Source organism: Drosophila teissieri, chromosome 3R (assembly GCF_016746235.2).
Source record: "Drosophila teissieri strain GT53w chromosome 3R, Prin_Dtei_1.1, whole genome shotgun sequence".
In the NCBI taxonomy this organism is placed as follows: Eukaryota; Metazoa; Arthropoda; class Insecta; order Diptera; family Drosophilidae; genus Drosophila; species Drosophila teissieri.
Window position 1 is genome coordinate 10,521,246 of NC_053032.1, and position 19,343 is coordinate 10,540,588.

At 43.5% G+C, this 19,343-nt stretch overlaps 1 protein-coding gene across 4 annotated transcripts in view; it reads left to right on the plus strand.

Annotated features, from left to right (window-relative positions):
• Positions 1–10,871: 10,871 nt before the first annotated feature.
• LOC122619714 (sodium-coupled monocarboxylate transporter 2) overlaps positions 10,872–19,343 on the plus strand; it is a 35,862-nt gene continuing 27,390 nt past the window's right edge. For 2 of the 4 annotated variants that reach the window (XM_043796809.1, XM_043796807.1), the window contains exons 1-2: positions 10,872–11,011; positions 13,677–13,752. The gene's annotated coding sequence lies outside the window, so the exon portion shown is untranslated. Of the gene's footprint in view, positions 11,012–12,517; positions 12,654–13,676; positions 13,753–19,343 lie in introns of those variants that run through there. The other 2 variants (XM_043796808.1, XM_043796810.1) reach the window with 2 other exon arrangements.

The window sequence follows — 19,343 nt, forward strand, 5'->3', positions numbered from 1 at the left end:
ATTAATAAACTGTAGTTAACAAAGGGTAAAATACACTAAAATGTGCTTCGAGTAAGTAGAAACTATGTTTAGAACCAGACATGGTCGTTGTTGCTTTTGTTTTCATCTGTTATATAGGAGCGAGTTCTCGTTTTGTTATTTATACATTTTTGTAGGTCCACATAGCTAACAACGAAGTAACATGGTGCTATGAGCTACGATTCCCCTCGGTTCATCGTGCATCTCATCTCGTATCCACTCAGGGTGGTCAAAACGTTAAAATCTGAGCCCCTTTTAACGTCTTGGTTGCATGTAGAGCACCACCACAAAAATCGAAAGCCCAAAGAGCATTATACACCATTCACACTAACACTCACACTCGCCCACAAGAGAGAACTCAAATCAAAATTGAAAGTTAGTTAAGGGAATTAAGAGCATTTCAAACCTAATTAGCTGCTAAGCATTGTAAATAACTATTACTTATGCCGTGTTATAGTTCATACAAACTAAATATAATACGATTACGATTACGCTAATGAAATGTAAATTGAGCAACACAGAATTGCAAATTGAAGCCACCAAAGAATTGAATTTTTGCATGTAAGTCGAACAAGTAAACTAAAAAGTATTTAATTAAAGTGTAGACAGAGTAAAAACCAAACATCCGAGACCCCTTTCTTACCCCCAAAATAAGAAGCAGCAACAATAGTCGAAAACTTTTAGCATTTAGGCAATCATATATCATAGTTCAACTTAACTAAAGAAATGGCAATTCCTCCCAAAAACTACGTGTACATTTTCTGAGAATAGCCAAACGACAAAACACCAAGAACTAAGACGCATTTAAAACTTTAAGTTTCGTTGTTTTTCTACCACCACACCAGTTGAGTTTGAGCAAACGTAACATTTACCCATTGTATGGGGCACGTTGTTTTCCTAAGATCTTGTAGCCTAAGTGAAACTTATAATATAGAGCATACGATACATGATAACTACGAGAACTAAATTAAAACTATTAGCTAAGCGAATACATATGTCCAGTAGAAAGGACAATAAAGATTTAATTGAAATTATACAGTACGATTACAATTACCACTAAACGGCCGACGAGGAATAACTCTAGAGGCTCCAACTCGAACTCATCAAAACCAAGCTAAAGCTAACAAACAAAATACTAAAAAGAAACCTTTTAAAACTTACTCTCGTTAAGCGAATCAGAGAAACAGTGCGGAGAGGCAGAAATCATAAATGAATAATAAAACCGAAAGTATTCTTAAATTCTTTAAATGCATTTGTTGAATTATTCGTTGCCACCGTGCACTCTGCATGGCGACAAATACTTGGAATCTCAATGGCAAATGGAAAGCGAAAGTCACATCGCAACGAAGGGCTGCAACGCGAATGCAATGAGTGAAAACCCCAATAAATTCTGCAAAGTTTATTTTGGGCGTTTTAAATGGCATCTTAATTTCCTGTATGCGCAGACGCCGCCACGAAAAAGGACCGGCGTTTCGGCTCCTCAGCTTATTGATTTTCTCCAGCAGCCTTGACATTGCCGAGCTGTCAAAGTCAGTCATTAAAAATGCAGTCGAACAAAGGGCGAGATAGCTGCCAAATATAGCCCACTTCTGGGGGTTTTTTTATGATATTTTTTTTTTTTTTATTTATTAATTGGAATTTAAATTTGCTTATTGCTACCGTTATAACTATAGACAGCTTGATCAAATTGATAACAAAATGGGGCGCTTAATCTAACATTTATTATATCTTAGAACTAATTTTATTTTTTATTTCCTTTAGAATTATTTTATGATATTTTTCGATATGTGAGATCAATGGGGAATCTCCTCAGTGGACCTCTTCTGCGACGATGTACAGGGACACGTGGGGTAGATAAACAGCTGGCTAGTTGGTTAGGATGGCATCGGAGCCGATTTCCGTATCTTTCAGATATTTTATTGATAGCGTCGCCAATGGGAGTAACTTTCAGGTCACGTTCAATGTTCCTTGTCCTCAGATACCACGGGGAATTTGAAAGCCTACGCAAAATCTTTGCTTGTGCTACGCGAATTTTCGCCAAATGGGACTTGGCAGCTATCCCATAGATTTGGATACCATACATCCAGACTGGAGCAAGGATATTTTTGTATATCCTCACTTTATTGGGTAGCGAGAGTTTACGCTGTCTGAGTAGCCAGTCCATTCTTCTAGCTTTTGAGATCAAAGCCTGCTTGACCATGGTAGTGTGGCGGCTAAATGTGAGGCGTCGATCCAAAACCAGACCAAGGTATTTGTGGAATGCTTTGTGCACAAGGGTGACATTTTGCAAGGTCACTCCGGGACAGTTGTTACGCCTGTTCGAAAACGTCACATTAACACATTTGGAGCTGTTAATGCCAATATTCCAATTATTAGCCCAGTTGGAATACTGGTCCAGGTAGCTCTGAAGAATTTCAGAGGCCTCAATTTCGGAAGGACTCCTGGTTATGATGGCCGTATCGTCTGCAAAAGTGGCTAGGAGGGCATTATCTCGAAATTCGGGTTCAAGGCAGGATATCGAAGGCATATCTGAGGTGAAGAGCGAGTAAAACGTTGGGCCTAAAACGCTACCCTGAGGAACGCCGGCTTTAATAGGTTTTCTATCGGAAGCATGCCCATCAACTAGTACCGAAAAGCTGCGGTCCATCAGAAAGCTTTTTGAAAGAAGGTAAAGCTGTGGAGAAATAATTTGTTTTAGCTTATATAGCAAACCCGCATGCCAAACCCTATCGAACGCTTGTCTTATGTCAAGAAAGACAGCAGCCGCGTATTCTCTGGTCTCAACTGCCTCCAAAACGAAGTTAACAACTCGGTTGAGCTGTTCCGGGGTGCCGTGCTGTTTTCTAAAACCAAACTGGTAATCGGGAAGAACATCCTGTACTGCTGGGGTGCTTAGAATGCGAGTAAGAATAATTCGTTCAAGCATTTTGGCAAGGGCTGGTAATAGGCTAATGGGCCTATACGAGTCAACTTCCGATGGTGGCTTGTCTGGCTTGTGAATCATTGTAACTGCTGCATTTTTCCAGGCCTTTGGGAAATAGCTGAGTCTTAGGCAGCAGTTAAAGATCAGTGTGATAAACAGGAGGGCCTTGGTGGGCAGCAACTTGAGTGTCCTGTTTTCGAGCCCGTCTTCACCAGGCGCCTTTTTGTTGTTTAGCTTGGACACCAATTCTTTGACTTCACTTAGTATAACAGGCTTACAAGGGAGCTGCAACTGTAAGGGCTGATCGAGTGCTTCGGTAACGTGACTATGGAAATCGGTGGAGCTTAGATCTAAGGGTCTAAACCTCTGTTCCAGGCTTAAAGCAAATGCTTCAGCCCGTTGTTGCTTTGAGTAACACCAGCCACCAGCAGGGTCCTTGATAGCAGCCTTTGCACTGCTTTGCCTTTTAAAACGCCTGGTGATCTTAAAAAGAGCGTAATTGGTTGAAGCGTCAGGGCTTAAACTATCCATTTGCTTATCGATCTCATTTTGCTTGTCAACAGCCAAGACTTTATGCAAACGATTCGCCAGCCGTTTGAAGATCCTATCTAGTCTAGGGTCCCTTGTGCGCACGAATTCTCTTCTTACTCTTCTCTTTAGGTTTAGTAGCGCAGCAGCAGCAGATGATAGGCTAGGAGGACGAGCGTGAGGGCGATGCGCATTAGAGGGAGCAGCGACAATTCCGGCAGTTTTAATTTTGGCCATTAAATCGTCAATAGCGTGATCAACATCCTCAGTCGAGTTGATTTCTAAATTAAGCAAGACGGACTTTTCGAGCTCATTTTGAAACTTTTTAATGTTAGCACCAGGGGGAAGAAGTCGCGTCCTAGTCTGGATATGTTGAGGTGCTTCAAACAGTGTGGCCACAATCGGAATATGGTCTGATGACAGCTCGTAGATATTCTCCACAGATGTTCTGTTTTGTGCTATACCATTTGTCACAAAAAAGTCCAGGGCTGAGGGATTTAATTGCGTGTTATAGGAGTAAAAGCTCGGATTTCCAGTAGCTAGTATTTGGTATGTGGAACTACATATAGCTTCATGTAGTCGTTTACCACGCGTGCATGTTCTTTGGTTTCCCCACCATGGATGCTTTGCATTAAAATCACCTCCAAGGATAAATTTGCTACCCAATCGTTGAAGCATAATTTCAAAGTCAATAGCCGTCCAGCTCATCCTGGGGGGAAGATAAGCTGCAGCCACTGAGATAGGTCCAGTTGATGTTAATAGACGAATTTGAACAAGCTGAATGTTTGTAGATGATGCTTCGTCCAATTTGTGGTGCTCCAAATCATGTCTGACCAAGATGGCAGCTCCTCCCTGACGACCACCCAAGGGATGATCAACTTTGTGGCAGACAAAACCTGGAATGTAGATTCGTCTTTGACCTTGAAGATGAGTTTCTGTGATGAGCATAACATCTATGCGATTGGCAGAGAGGAAAAGATGAAGCTCATTTGTGCTTCTCTCGATTCCCCGTGCGTTCCATAATCCGAGGCGAATATCCTGCTGCATCATGTTAGCTTAACTAAGAGTTTGGTGATCAAGATGCTCAAGGAGTTGATGGATTCAGCCGATTTGGCAAACAATGTGGAAAGCTGTTCAACTTTTGAGGAGAGGCTAACCAAAGCATCTTCAAGTTTATTTATTCTGTTAGAGTCAACAGGTAGATGTTCTGATGAATTTGAATAATTAGTTGTCAAATCTCTCTGAGGAACATGTTGAGTACGTCCAAGGTTTCTAGTTGTCATCAGAGGGATCTGCGAGTCATTTCGTGGCTCTCTGAGAATGTCAGCAAACGTAGGCACTCTTTGAAAACCTTGTGCTTGAGAAGACCTGTCTCTTGCAGGAGCAGCACTGAAGTTTTGACGGATGGAGGACAAGTGCTCATTGGCTGTTGTAAGTGGTGGGAAACGTGGTTCTGGTTTAAGAGCCTTCATTTTTTGCTGTCGAACTTTGCAACCTTTATAGCTAGCTGGGTGATCCTCCCCACAGTTAGCACATTTACAGGCCTCTGGTGATATAATGTTGCAGTCCTTGTGGTTGGTAGGGTGCTCACCACCACATTTTCCACAGACTGGGCGCTTTAAACAATAATTTTTTGTGTGCCCAAAATCTTGACACCTAAAACATTGTACAAGCTCCTTATTTTTTCTGGCCCTTTCCACTATAACATTGTGGGGGCCAATTTTTGAAATTTTTAAAGCATCCATGTTATTAGGAGCCTTCTTGAGATTAACGAAGAAGCATGCTTGTCGTGTACTTATGTCTTCAAGAGTATCCTGACTAGGAGATGCATTAGACCAGTCTGGCTTTCTTGGGCAATGAATATTTAATACTTCATGTCCATAGTCGATAAAGGCATTTTTAACTCGCTCTGTACCAACAGTTGGGTTGATTTTTCGAACTACTAGACGAAAAGGTTTTTCCTCATCGAGTTGGTGATGCCAGAACTGACAGTTGTTATCAGTTAGTACTTTGACAGCTGCCCTATAGGCTGCAGGGTCGGCAGTAAGTATTCTTGTTACGCCAGATCTGGACATTTTGAAAGAATACGAAGACAGGCTGATAACTGCACACAACGCTTGGTCAAGGGCATCAATATTATTACAGGAAGGCACACATATTGGAGAAGGCCTTTTTGTCTTCAACGGATTGTTGGTTGTTTGTGACTGATCTGTCCGGGAGGTTGGATTTGAGGCAGCTTGAGTCTGGGCTACGGTTTCAATATGAGCGGCAGCTAAGTTGTCAATTTCCATCTCATCCTGAGCTAAAACGGAAAAACGATTGCTGGAGGTAGCCGATTTTGGCAGAGCTTTGGCGACAGGGACGGTCTGTGCCTTTCCTTTCATGATCGTTTTAGTTACCGGATTGTGGTTCTTCTTCTTAACTGGAGCCACCGATACATACGAGGGCTGAAAAGGGCAAGAAGTTGAATCTGAACTTACGTCAACTATCATGTTGCCGACTGAAGTAACTCCGCCAGTTAAGGATGTGGTAACGCTACTGGTTGTCATAGACGAAGCCAGCGTAAACGTAACAGCTGTAGTTGTGCAAGCGATAGTTGCAGTGGGGAATTTATTTGCTTCAGAAATTGACCACTTATGGTTAAATTCGTTTAATAGTTGAGTCCTAAGCTCTGCTGGAGTAGCGCCAGCTATTTGCTTCATACTCTGCTGATCAGTAACACTACAGTTAGCCTGTGGTCCAGAAAAATTAATATCTTCCATGGTTTTTGCAAGCTTAAACTTGTCAGCATTAGTTGTGAAATTGTTTGTTGAAACTCTCTTTATTGTGAGTTCTCTCTTCCAAGAGCAAGAGCAAACTATACAGCTTGCCCAAGGGCAAGGGCAAGCCCTCGCGCTTGCAACGCCTTTCTGGAAACTTCTGCGTTTGTTGTGGTTCTCTTAGAAAGAGAGCGGACACCGCGCGCCGCGATGTCGCAAATAAATGTGCTCGAGCACCGACAGACGAGAATATCGACGCAAAGGAGACAACGCAAAAGAAAACGATGCGAAAGAAGCAATGCCAAAAAGTTCCGCGGCTAGAGGCACGTCTGCTCTCTAGCAGAGCTCGATCGCGAGTGACTTCTGGGGGAAGAGTTAAATGGTAAGTATATTAAGAATGCACGGCATACCTTTGGGTGTAAGTACAATTTCAGACCATTACTTTGTGGGTAGAAAACAATCAACATGCTTTGGTGAATCAAGTGTAAAACTGTAAGCCATGTGAAAATTATTAAATATATATGGCAGAACTTTGAAGAACTATTCGATGCAGCTACAGGTCCGTCATATACCTCATAGTTAGCAAATGCATCCTATCCAAGTATCTTTCAGGTGAAAAGCAGTCAGTAGTAAGTAGTACTATACTAAAGTAATTTTGGAATTTATCCTTAAAATAACAAAATATGATACATTTTATTTCAGTATGTTACAGGTATGACTCAGCTTCAAAAATATAAAAGTAAAATTATATAAATAGATAAAGATACTTTGAATTGATTAACAATTCAGCAACAAGTCATTAGGTTTAAACTATCAAGCCGTAACTCAAAGTTCTTATTAACTAACGTTCTCTGAAGAAATTAGCACGTTTCTAGCCTGAATCACACATCTTTTTGCTGTCTAATGCATTCGCAGAAAGTACAAAATTGATGCCTGTGCGTCCAGAGTTGAACTGGCTAAGTGGAAACCCCGAACCGGACACAATTATCACACTTTGTTGACTCAATCCCGGGGCGATTCATTAACAGTGTGTACTTTATACTCTTTAAAGAGAGTGAGGAAAGCAGAACTAAGCAAGTTCCAGTGTGATCAATTGTTGTGCGAGCGCAATTACATAATTAGCGCCAAATGCGAGCTCTTAGCGCCGCGGAGCCGCAACAGTCTCATTAATCAGAAACGCGCCAGCAGCATGCAAAGTTTGTCAAGCCAGTTTGTTTGCCCAGCTCGTCTCCCAGTTCGTCTCCCAGTCAGCCAGGTGCTAATTACACACGTGACGCCGGTCTGCGAGAGGCAAAAAGTGGGCTATCTATGCACCTATGTACAACTTTCGTGCAACAAAAAAGCAGAAAACCAAAACAAATACAACCGAAAACACTCACACACAGAGAGCCTGCGGGCTGAGTCCAAAGGCCACACCCACACCCACACCCACAGCCCCACCCACAGCCACAGCCACGGCCAAAGCACTAATTGTTTCAGTTGTTGCTCCCAAAACTCGTGCAGCGTTTATCAACCGGGTCAGAAGTCGCTGGCAACATCATTTTGCAGCGGCATTTGAAAAAATTAAAAGCACCCGCGAATAATTGTCACGGAACAGAAACGGAAACAGAAGCCACACAAACCCAGCCAGCTCCTTTCCGATGGCACCATATAGAGATGGCTACATGAGTTGTGCAAGTTTTAATTAGTTAATTTAACGCCTGGCACCAACAGGAGTCCCGTTGCACGCGGCGTATGAGTAATGAGCGCTGGCTCAGTCGGCCAGCTACTCGCATGCGTGAGACGGAAAGACGTCTAAATACGTACAGAGCAATTAAATGTGTTCAAAGGGAACTTAAATGAATGAAATGATTATCTAAACCCATTGCACTCGTAAACCTAATTCTACATTTTACACCTATTTTTTAAGCCCTTTTTTAATTTCAATATAATAATCAATATAAGGCTTGGAAATTATTGATTAAAAAAACCTGGAAATATCAAGCAATTGGTATGCAAAGTCAGTTTGACCAATTAAACCTTTAAAAAATTAAACTAATCGACATCCGCTTGGTTCGCATTTAAGAGCCTTCAAATCCAAAAGCCCATTGCGCAATCAAAATAAGATTAGAATAAGTGGGAGAAGGCCTGATTCGTATTCAATACGTTATACATGTAGATATAAAAATACAACTAAAAGATGATTTTTTTCAGTGCGCAGGATATGTAAGCCAGCTACCCTTAATGTGTATTTCTTGAAGCTGTCAACATTTTGCCAACGCTTGAACTTTCGCAACAAGCCGAGCAAAACGGTTGCTGGTAAGCATGGATATGAGGGCGAGGGGAGTGGCAGATGGGGGAGGGGAAGTCGGGGCGCGGGAGCAGGGATGGGACTTTTGCGGTTGGCTGTGCTAAGTAATTTCCCCTTGCGGATGCAACTAATTACTAAACATTTCGCATAAAATTCGCAACTTGACAGCCTCTAACTGCATGGCTAAGGACACGCGCTTACACCCAAACCCACACCCACACCCACACCAACAGGACATCAACTTGTACATGTCTATGTGGTGGGTGGTCCTATGTGGGCGGTGTTATGGGGGTGGTGCGAAGTGGTGCGATGTGGGCGGCCCACGGATGGGAGGCGGTGGCATGTTATCAACGAATCTAACATGCGGTTTGTGCTAATTCACTGGCACAACCAAGCCAACCGCCAAACAGACGACCACCGCCCTGCTTAGCGGTCATAAAGTAAACGCTATTCCCAGTTAGAAAGGATGAGCTGGAGGAGGTGGGTGGGTGACAGCGCTTCCGCTCGAGATGATTAGCCGTGCCACCCACACCCACATCCGAACCCACACACAAGCACTAACTGACAGTCTACTGCCGCCGAGTGGAGTAGAAATTCAGGCCCAAGCCGAGAAAAATAATCGTAAAATAGCTGAAATTATTTAACACTGTTTCGCATTTAATGCAAAAACTTTTCTTTGGCTGCATAGAAATTGTTGCCGGAAGTTGCCCACAAAGTTGCAAAGTCGGCAACATGCAACTGGCCGCAAATACCAACAGCATGAGCGACAAACGAAGCGATTAATAGTGAATACACTGGCAAGAAAGTTCGGCGTGTGCGTAGGTCCAGCAAACCCTCTTGAAGAGCATAGTATATTATTCAAGGGTATTAATGCAAACTGAGACCTTTTTACTTAGATTTCTTTTTGAATACACTTCGAATAAGTTGGCCGCTTTTCTGTGACAGGGATACGGATTTTCTCAGTGCACGCATGGCAGTTGCTCCTTGAACCTGCCGCCGAAATAAAGCATTTATTAGTGTTGCAATGCAGTGCCAAACATGTGTAGTTGGGAAGTACAATCAACGCGTTGTTAAACGTATAATTAACGGCCCGACTATGGGATATGAGTCGCTTCTGCTTGGGGCCAGTAGGAAAGGAAATTCCCCACCTCAAGGGCCAGAAAAGCCCTTCCGCACGCCACTCCCCCTTTCAGCCAGCCAATGTAATTGGGCAAAGGGCAGTGTCGACAATTGTTGTTTGCTTATCTACGTTTTAGCGTTGCATGTGTTAATTATATCGCGTTACGTTGCCATGTTTGCACTGGCATTTCGAATATGTATTTCCATTTTGCTGCCAGCCGAACGAGGCAAATGCACTCTGTCTGCACCGCGTGTACCGCGAGTAGAATCCGAAAATCCATTTCTTTGGCCACTGGTCAGTGGATCGATTGGAGTCGGGGCTTGTGGGCACGGGGCTGTGGGCTGGGGTCCAAAAATATGGCTAAAACCGGCTCTGTGCCACCGCAGCCAGTGCGTAAACAAACCCACAATATTTGCCTGTGCGGCCAAGAGATGTTCGTTCATTTAAGTTGTATTGATACCCAGTAGTCGTAGACAGTGCGGGTATATGGTTTTCTTGCGAGAAGATGATATCTTTGAACCTTTAAAGGGAACTCCTGGTTTGAAGTAGTTGAAAATCTGGAAGCCTTTAAAAATACGGAAGAAATATGCAAAAATCCGATTTACTTTTTAAAAAGACCTTAAATTACCTGTGTCCCATTTGAGAATGCAACAATGTCATATATCAAATAACGTTTAATTCAATTACGTTTGGCTCATCTCAATGAACATATATTATGGCTTTTTATTTAAAAGTGCTATTCGCAGAAGACGTTTTTTAAACTTAAAACAGTAAATCTACTATTTAACTAGTATACTACAGCTGTCAAAGCAAAGTTATAACTATTTAATGTGAAGTGTAGGAAATTTCATGCAAGCTGTTCTTAAGCATCCCCAAAAATATCCTCCCTAAGACATCTGTGAGGTGGAAAGGAGTGATCCTCAAGACCTGGCCACCCGATTCGTGGGTACTTCCCAGTCGCATCTCCCGCTTGAGTCATTCCTTCTTGACTCTTTCTGATTTTGTGGAATGAATGCGATTGGGACTTTGGCTGCGAGATGCTGACGCCGGCGGAACGCTGGCGGTACGGCCAGCAGAGCACCAGAGCAGCAGAGCAGCTGGCGGTACGCCCAGCAGAGCAGTGGGGCTGCGGTGCCGTCGGCGTCGACTGCGGCGTTTTACGAACCTTCCGCGACGACGAACAAGATCGAGCCAACGCTGAGGAGAAATAAATGCCGCCCAAGAGGCAGCCGCGCAGCTGGCGATGAAAACAAACCCGTCGTGGCGCTCGCAGACACAAGACGCAGTTCGCAGTTCCGAATCGATCCGTGCAGCACAGCAATCCACTTGAAAATCGTACCCGAAACCGAGTTTTGAGTTTGTAAAAAAAAGAAGTAAGAAGAAAACGGAAGCCAACTACTCTCGCCGTCGAAAACGCAAATGAAATTATTATTATTTGCTTGTCATCTCGGCGTGCCACAAAAACACAATTTATTCACCCACCAAAAGCACTGCAATATAAATAGAGAGGGGGACAACAACGAGGTAGTAGAAAAGTGTAGGCGATAAACGGATAATTGATTGAACAAGTTCGGCATTATCAGAGGGACTTTGCAATCACGCGATCTGGCTGACCGAGAGTTCAATCGAAATCGAGGCATTTACATAACCCTTTCTGGGCATTTCTGGGCTTTCGAGGGCCCTTGGGTCACTCGTGCGGACGTGACAGAAATTTTTGATAACGAAGGTCGACCATCCGACCATCCGACCATTGACACCACCAGCCACCCCCGCCGACATTGGATTGGGATGTGGAAAATTTTCGTATGGCTTTGGTTTCGAAAAATTGCGCGACCGAACTGACAAAACTAAGCGGAAAATTTCAACAAACAAGCTAGAGGCAGCGAAAATCCCCCTTCCTTTCCAAAGAAATTGAATTCCCAACCTGACAATGCCAATAAAACGGCTGATTTGGTGTGCTTTTTATGGCCTGTAGTTTTGGCCTGTAGATTTTGATAAATTAATTGTAAGCGCCAAATATTTACGAACTTTTCACATGGTCGGGGCCATTAATTCTGGCCTGGACCCCTTGGCTCATTAGCAATGCAAACGAGCTACCAAAATATAATCTAAACGGTTTTCAGACGAGCTTTTCAAATATGCCACATAAAGCGCTAAATAGTCAGCTGCCAGGGGAACAGGTTCTCTCGAAAACGGCTCGCTCCGACTAATTGAAAACAGATTTGACCAGGGATATTTACAACAAATATATTAATATTTGATTATGTAAATGCATCCGAAATCACCGAAAAGATCTGTCCACCTTATTCCGGTCCATTCACTAGTGGCAACTAAATTAGTGTTCGTGCTCGTGTTCGTGTTTGTGTTCGTGTTCGTCCAAACATCCACATCCAGCCACATACATATGTAGCTGGCTCACCTGCGACTCTGTAAACTAAACTACACACTACAAAGACCATATATAAATGCCAATCTGGGAAATTAATAACCGATGACAATGGGCAGGCAGGCAGGCAGGGAGTGCGGGAGTGCGGGCCTTGAGCTTGAGCCCTACATATAGCCAGGTGCAATTACCTGGTCCCCCGTGTGCTGTGTCACAGTTTCCGCAAATTATATTAGTCGTAGTCGCCGTAGTCGCGCTCGTAGTCACTCGGCCGGCTTATCCCCCAATCACAATCACCAACACAATCGCATCGGCATCACCGTTTTCATTTCATTTCATTTCACTTCATTTCCATTTCCATTCCCGTACCATTTTCATTTTGACCGACCAAACGCCCGCCCGCCCGCCAGAAAGAGTGAAAATTAATTAGTGCTGTTATAAATAAAGCATAACCATTGGGCGGCCAAATCATTTGACATTCAGTCCCCCATCAGACGTGGGACAGACGAGACGACAGTGCGCGAAAGAGTGACGAATGTTGGGCGAAAAATAAAAAGCCACCGAATAAGAGACAACTGAAGCTGAAGCTGAAAGCGGAAAGCGAAAAGCGTAAACCGGAATCAAAACAAAAAGTAAAAGATTTCAACAAAAAACATATTGTTTGGCGCCGGCTAAATAAAATCATTCGCCAGTCACGTGATTATGATTTCGCCTCGTTTTCGAGCCCACCAAGCGCACCACACTATAAATATCTCTAGGGCCACGAAAAAGTAGTCTCAGCATCATGTGCGTTTTTGAACTAGCAATTGTATTTGTATTTGTATTGACACCAAGTATTTCAATCATAAAATGGTGAAGTTGTATTATCAAAAGGTATTCAGCTAAAACATCCACAATCGAAATACGATTGCTAAATGAGCACTTTTCAAAAAATATGTGTCTAATGAGAGACACGATTTTCCGTTTTTCGTCACCTCAGTTTTTGTCTGTTGGCTGGCATGACAAAATCATCAGCTAGTCACGTGCCTTGGTTTTGAACCCCACTCAAAGTATATCAAACCACGTGCGCTTTAGTGTATAAAGGCAATGTTTTCTTATCAGATTCAGACTCGGATTCTATATCGACGAGGGAACATTAAAATGTTGTATTTAAGACTTCTAGAAAGTCTCCTTTGTGCATCCCTTTAAGATTGCCTTGAAATGCACTTTCCTATGTCACTGTCATGTTTTTAGCTTTTGCAGTCATTGTTCCTTGTTCTGCACTCTTCCTTTGTTTATCGCTTAATGCACTTGGGATGATACAAAAACATAGGGTATAGAGAAACTCGGCGCGCCGAGGGGGAATGATATGGCCGAGTGTCGCGTGTGGGGGCCATTGGCACAAAATTAAAATTCTATTGAAGAGAAACTGGGCAGATAGCCAGAAAAAAAGAGTGGCAAAACAAAAAGATAATGACTATATGTATGTATATGTACAATGATCAGCATACGAACGGATTTTAATGTTACAATGATTGCGGATATAAAACATTTTGTGGCGGTGAAACCCACGATTTATGCGTATTTTTGGCTTCGACAAATAAAGTTAAACGTTTTTTTCTGTCGCGCTAATTAACAAATCAAACTGTTTCTTCTTTTTCGCTGACGTACCGAAGACGAAGACTCAACGAGACGCAACGGATTTTGCGCTAATTAAAATTGGTGACACCTTTTCTTCGCGATTGACTAAGGGTAAGTGAGAATTGATTTCCTTAGACGGGTTTCAATGAAAGCCGTGAATCAGGAGAAAGAGTGATTCACTATGGCTATGTACACATAACTGGGGCAGTCTCCCATTGTGGATCCAACTATTTATCGGGCCTGGGAGTGGGTACTCGTGGGTGCTAAACATGCAAACCCCCTTTGGCAACACTTTTTGCGAACGCGACGCGCGTTTGTCATGCAATTTTAATCGCAATTGCATTTTTAATTTTCCTCTTCCACCTGACGGCGGCAGAAGAGTTCTCTATCCCTCTCATCCTGCGCAAGCTGGAAAAGAAAAATGCGCTCGGCAGCGGGTAAAAAGGGAAAATAAAAGCAAATAAATATTAAATGCAATACACTCAATACCCAGACAGGCGGACAGCACAGCCAGCCCAGCCAGCACAGGCAGACAGACAACCGGCAGCGAGCTGGCAAGCAAACTGAGCTGACAGTGGGGAAAAATGCAGGGAGGAGCAGGGAGGCGCAGGAAGGAGCAGGGAGGAGCAGGGAGGAGCAGGGAGGAGCAAGGAGGAGCAGGGAGCGTGGAGGATCAGGGCGGAGGAAGGACCAAGGAACGCCTGGCGGGCTACTAACACATTGGCATACAGGGAATGCGAGATGGGACAGGATGCGAGCTATGCGCTCCATTTGCATAAATCTACATTTTAACTATTTTTCCCTTTTTTCTGTACCCCCCGCATTCCTGTCCATTTGCCTGCCCCACCGTACTCCTGCAAAAGTCGGTGTCTTTTTCTAAAAGAAAAAGGGCGGGGGAGCAAGGCCGAAGGACTTGCGGACTAGGGTAACTTGATAAATATTCGCGCAATGCTGGGTGTGAAATATGCAACGATATTTCTTCTTGTGCAACTTATACCCATGCAAAAAGAACAACTGTCAACCGAGTTGCCGATTGCAATTGGAATCGAAATTGGTTTTATTTTTAGAGCTGCCCGCTGCTGGCGGCCAACTGACGCTTTTAAATGAGTTGCATCGATTGAAAGGCTCATATGTCAGAATTTGTGACAAACATGACTAATTAAACATGAGCCCGCATCGGACAGATTGTCGAGCTCGTATTAACATTTATCTCCCATAATAAGGACACGCGAGATGGCGTGCACTGGGAGAAATAGTTAGTCCTAAAAGAACGAAAAGTGTATTTTAAAACAATAGTTTTGGAATTGTAAAGTAAATTTAAATAGACAAGTGTACACGCCGCAATATTTAAGAGAAGCTTATATATTCATAAACTGAAAAGCTTAAACATAACTTAGGTTGATTGGACCAATAGTCCATAAATTATATAAATCCATATAAAACTAAATTGGTGATGGGGTTGCTGACACTAAATGTATCTTATTTTTTGTTGAGTGTAGCCTTGTCGATTTAATGTAACCGCATCGACCACAACCTGCGACCGCACCGCAAGCCAAATAATGAAGTCAAATCCTCACAGCACTCGTAGAGCATATTTCATGAATACTTTATCGAGACGACAGCATTGTTGATGGCGATTTAATGCCGATACTCGAGTTTTTTGTTGCTGTTGTTAATTTTGTATATTCCTGTTGACATCCGACATCAGAAGTCATGAATGAAATGTTTTTTGCTGCTCATTCACATGTCCCCGTCCCCCTCGAATTATTCCGCTACTTTCCATGCGAACTTTACTTACGTCGAGTACAATAATTTTACAAAGTAGTCAATTAGCATAACAACAAACAGCCCCTTTGCGTGTCAAGTGCACAAGGCGCGGGCTTCACATTGTTTATTCAGCCGACTTTAACTATTAGAAATTCGCCTACTTGGCACATATTTATGCATCGTGAAACGTTTGTTTTTATTTGGGTTCTATTTTTATACGTTGACACCTACGTACTTAATCAAAGCAATCGTGAAATATCCTGAATGCAAATCAATTGTAGTAGTCCCGTATCTTGGGTGAATGAATATCCGCTTTAAGTGAAATCGAAATATTCCCAAAAAATGAAAAACTCGTTTCAGGAAAGCCACTAGCCCCACAAGTCACGGGTTATTTTACACATATGTATATCTGCTATCTGTGCAGCTTACAATTCTCCTTAGCAATCAGGCAATGGAAAAACAGCACATGACCACTATATCAACCACTCGGAAAACAAACCAAACCCGATTGCCAAACCACGTGACTGACTCGATACCAGTTGCTCCAAGACTCCAAGACTCCACGACTCCAAGACCCCAAGACTCCAAAACTCGAAGACTCCATGACTCCACGCAAATAATCTGCAAATTGATTTCCAGTCTGAAAATAGCTTTTCCATGCGCGACGAAAATAACATTTTCCAGCGACTCTGATTTGAATAGCAGTTCTGGCGACGCATTTAGATACTTGGATATCAAAAGTGCCTATTTGTTATTAAAAATACAGCAAATATGAAAATATCTGTTGATTGACTTACGGCCTTAAATTCTTGACATTGACACCTCGCAAGTGGCCTGGTTGAACGAACTGTTTGCGTTTCTTAATTATTTGGCCATTGCAGGCCGTAAACAGTGTTAAGTAATCCACAGCCAGAGGTTTTGAGTCATGTGGAATACTGCAAGGTGTGTTTGCTCGGATTATTAAATAATTGCAACTGCAGCGAAGCGTCTGTCTGCCAAAAAGCCGTGGTAGCTTCTAGTGCTTGCGACTGATTAATTTGCATCACATGACGCGACTTGGCTATTTTTAAATTGATTTCGGCTAGCGCCAGTAAGGGGTGTCATAAAAACTTATAAACAAGTTCCAAAAGAGCGAAACTCTCGACAGACGCTTGAATACTATAAATCTTTTGCTGATTTTTTGGCTAATCAATACAGATCGATGGCAGAACTTGCAGACATTTTACGAAAGTTGAACGACTGGCTGGGAGAGTTCGGTTACCTTTGAGCCAAATGATTGCAAATGACCCAAATTGGATTTAAGTCGATTAAAAACGAGCCCCAGCAGAACAGCATACTTATGGCCCGGCATGCAATCAGAAATCGAATCGAATCGCATTGCCATCGAACAAACAACCAGCGGAGTAACATTGAGGAGGGCCATGCATGTTGCAAGGAGCGTTTATCAATGAAATTCAATAAAAATACATTTTGCATGCCAGTTCGTTGAACCAGTGCGCACAAAGGACGCCCTCGAGCCAAATGCAACTTACCTGCTCTGTTCTTTTGGGTTCTGTTCCAATTCATTTGCCCGCCTGAAGAACTCGGCAAGGAATCAGCGGCAACCACTCTCAAGATCCCACTTGCCCGTAACTTGACCTGCAGCAAGTTCTGCAGGCACTGCTCCCCGCAATCAGACAGCCGTGATAAATGTGACAACAACAGGCCAATAGGCGGCATCCAGCTGGGCATCACATCCCATTCGCATTTCGCATCACCGACCATCCCGATCCACTCCTTTCCAGTTGCCTGCCTGCGCACTGAAACAGGAATGGTGGTAGAATTGGGAAGAGAACTTTACAGTATATGGATTGGTACTCAGAAACTATAAACGAAAACGGCTAGTATTGGGAAATCGCCTTTAAAGTATATAGTAAAGTAGTATACTTTTAAAATCGGTCATAGTGTGAGTTAGTGAGTAAGTATTGAGGGTTCACTCTGGTATCAGTCTGGCATCCAGGGCTGGGTTTTTTCTCTCAGTGCCTGAGTGCGCCGCCCAACCCACGACTGCCCCACCACCCCATCCCGCGACTTGTCATTTCAATTCCATTTGGCCAAAGTTGAGCTCCAGTCGCTGTGCCGCTTAAGTGCAGTCCCAATTCCAATTCCAGAAACACCCAGCTCCGCGCCAACGGACCATCCTCAACCATATTATAAACAAGCGTCTTGGTCTTCGCCTTGGTCTTGGTAGTGGCTGCTCGTATTTCAACTTCTGCCTAATTGTTGTTGGCATGGCGATGGCGATGGCGATGGTGATGGTCAGGGTGGTGGTGGTGGTGGTGGTGATGGTGACGGTGACGGTGACGGCGTCGCGACGCCGCCTGAATATTATTCCCGGCTAATGCGCTCCGGCTATTTGAAGTTGAATCGCCGGAGCTACGTGCATAAAATTGCGGCGATCTTTCCCTCTAATCATAAACTTGGGCATGGTTCGCATTTTAATTGCACACGGATTGCGCAGAAAGTGGCGCTGCATGCGACTTAGTTAAAAATGGATTTGGCAATTTAATTCTATCTTGGATTTAAGACCATATCCCTTGCCGCCCTGGAGGAGTTTGCAAAGCAACTGGCTTAACCCGAGAGTTGTACACATCGAATATGAAATTACATAAACTTTTGGCACCCTTCCGTTAACTCTGATTGCCACAATCAAAGGAGCGTCTGCAGTTGCACTGCTCGTGTTGCAAATAAGTCCAACGACCCACAAACACAGAAACACACACACACTCGGTCCCCCGTAGAGAAATGGAAAAAATCCATAACAAAGTAATCAATGAGCGGGGAGTGGGAATGGGGCGAAGTGGGAAACCCAGAAGCTCCAGACGGAAGCCGAACCCAGTTTCTTGTGGCTTCCAGTTCAGTTCTGTTTGGCCAACACTCTAAGCAGACAGCGGACAAACCCAGTAGACCCGGCCAACTCAGGCGAAATCAAATCCGGAGACTCCAGTAACAGTAACCACTTGAAAAAATGAAATCCCCAAGTTTGGAGAAGTCACCCTCAAGTAAACAATTTCTGGAATTTTTATAGAGTTTTCAAGAAATACACAAAATAATACTTTCAATTACTAAAGCTTACGTACAAGCTCTCCTAATAACAAAAAAAAAACTAAAAATCAAATCTTAAAAGGTTGTTCTATACACATTCATTTACAAAGCTGAGAACGTATAATGTATACTTTGAATTTTGGCACAAGGCGGTTAAATGACTTTGTCCCCTTTTTTTAAAGTGCATCCCCGTCCGACATTCGGGCTTCCCTTTCAGCAGCTTCTTCCTCGGCGTCACTTGAACAACAAAAACAAGGACTACAGCAATGAAGTGGCAGTGTTGCTGATAGTTTTGTGGCAAAGTTTGCAGCGCTGAAAGCCCTCCCTCAGTTATCAGACTTGCATTTGCTTTGCTCTGTTTGGCGGGGGCCAAAAATGATTGCAACTTGCCGCTGGCAACTGATCGAATTGCTTGCCACATGCAACACACATGCCACACACAGGCGCACCAGGCCAAAATCAGACCAAACCAAAGCGAGCCCAAAACGGCGGCAAAAAGAGCTGACCGAATGCTGTTTTCAATTTGGTCCTCTGCGGGGAGGTCGCGACGTCATTATGTGTCCTAATTTTTATTGTTCGCCGGGCTTGCAGTCGAACGGGCCCACGGGGCGTATGGGAAATGTGCCCTAGGCCAAGAACATGATAAAGCAATTTACATTTTTCTGCCTTTGCCAGCATTAAATCACACAAATATACGAGCCGAATGCAAAACTAGCAGTCGAGGCGATTCCCAAGTCCATTGCTGCTGACGTCAGGACAATAAAGTGGAAGGAGCAGCAGCAGTAGCAGCAGCAGCAAAAGCTCGGGGGAAAGCGCCTCGAAGTATGCTGCACTGCATGCCCTCCAGTTGC